Raw genomic sequence first — 2,392 nt, forward strand, 5'->3', positions numbered from 1 at the left:
CAAAATCAGGATATTCTGAAACATCAGATCATTATATACGTTCCAGTAACGTAACACCAAAATCAGGATATTATAAAACATCAGATCATTATATACGTTCCAGTAACGTAACACCAAAATCAGGATATTATGAAACATCAGAAGGTTTGTACGTTCCAATAACGTAACACCAAAATCAGGATATTCTGAAACATCAGATCATTATATACGTTCCAGTAACGTAACACCAAAATCAGGATGTTCTGAAACATCAGATCATTATATACGTTCCAGTAACGTAACACCAAAATCAGGATGTTCTGAAACATCAGATCATTATATACGTTCCAATAACGTTAAACAAAAATACAATCTACACTACTCAGCAAGGCGTTGCTAACGAAGAACACCAGCTCACACTGCTTGGTCAACTTTGTCATCTCTGCTAAAAACACACGAAATTAAATTATGGTCACCGCCAATAGAAACAGTTTTCTGGGAGAATCCTAATATTGTTTCTCTTGGGATAATATAACTTCTCACTGTAGGATGACATTTTCTGTCTATAATGCATAGTCTTAAACCACATGGTGGTGTTGGTTGAATGAGATCGTCTTTTCGAGCCATTGATTTAAGATCAGTATACAGACGAACTGTGGATTTAATTTCTAACCCTAATGAACAGTCATTCAGAGTTGCGTGTAGAGGTGTGTTTGATAAAGATCCGATGTAATAGTAGGAACGGGAGGGGGAGCTACCCCCCGCAACATGTTTCTAACCTCCTCTCTCAGACTAACAACAATTTCTCGTTTCAGACTCTCCAGTTCATGGTGCGACAACAGACCAGATTGCGAGTCTTGTCCATACACTGGACTGGTGTGAAGCATCGCTGAACCATTGTTCCAGACGAGGGTGCCTCTCAGCGAGTGGATGATGTCTCTCTTATGCTTTCAATCAAATCGGTGTTTCTAGCAGCTTCTCGCTTCCTGTCTTCTCGCAGTTCATACCTGAAAAATCATACAACATTATTACTATATTATTTAGTTTCTTTCTCTATTTGTTACAAAGTAATCATTTTTAAAATTCATTCCTCATTAAATAACTTACTTCGTTATAATTGAACAAATATATGTTGGAGTAGGAGGGGGCGGAATCCACTTTAAAATTCATAATTTCCGATAGGTTTGCTTTTCGAGCTTGAAATGAATTTTTGGACCAAAACTAATATTTTAATATGAATTTGATAATCGCAGATTTGAAGATACAAGGTCAAGAAAGGTAAAGTATAGAGATTATGGTAAACTACAGCAGGTCATGTGAGTTTGTGATGAAACTACAGCTGGTCATGCAAGTTGGTCAGGAAACTACAGAAGACCATGTAAGTTTGTTATGAAACTACAGAAGGCCGTGCGAGTTGATCATAAAACTACAGCAGTAGTTTGCCTTTTCCCCCTTCGTATCATAATAAACCAAAATCTAACTAAACATTTCCCAACAGAGCATGCTCAGAACCAAGACCTTCATTATGTGAAAGAAGGCCTCGCCCAAACTTCCTTAAAATATAATAGGCACACTTTTGACATGCATGGTTTACTTCCATCTTTACTCCCTCCCGACATATTCAGCTTCCAACCCTCACGTATTTTCGATTTTTGTTTTGCGGGTATTCAAGAAACACAACACAAGGGATATGTGCGCTAGCTGTCGTACATTTCTAGCTGATAGACTAAATGTTCTAATGTTTGTTGTTACTTGAATAGTTTCTATATATACAACCTTTTAATGTTTTATAATATCCTGATTTGGTGTTCTAGTACAGTAAAAAGTAGTCTGTAATTAATCTATTTGTTTGGTGCATGCACCAGCTAAAACAATCTAGACAACACATAATATTTATTGGTATATGAATAAGAAAGATACAACATTTGTCAGCTAGATATTATACAATCTCTAAACAAAATAGAGCTTTTTAGCTCAACATAGTGTGTGATCAGCCCGAGTTATTTAGGTGTGAAGACTTTGTGTCATTATTCCTTTTACTTTAAAAACGGTAACAATCACAAATGTCTTCACACCTAAATAACTCAGGCTGATCACACACTGCCATTATTCCTTTTACTTTAAAAACGGTAACATCACAAATGTCTTCACACCTAAATAACTCGGGCTGATCACACACACTGTCATTATTCCTTTTACTTTAAAAACGGTAACGTTACAAACGTCTTCACACCTAAATAACTCGGGCTGATCACACACACTGTCATTATTCCTTTTACTTTAAAAACGGTAACATCACAAATGTCTTCACACCTAAATAACTCGGGCTGATCACACACACTGTCATTATTCCTTTTACTTTAAAAACGGTAACATCACAAATGTCTTCACACCTAAATAACTCGGGCTGATC

This window comes from Limulus polyphemus, unplaced genomic scaffold, assembly GCF_000517525.1.
Source record: "Limulus polyphemus unplaced genomic scaffold, Limulus_polyphemus-2.1.2 Scaffold6445, whole genome shotgun sequence".
Classification (NCBI taxonomy): Eukaryota; Metazoa; Arthropoda; class Merostomata; order Xiphosura; family Limulidae; genus Limulus; species Limulus polyphemus.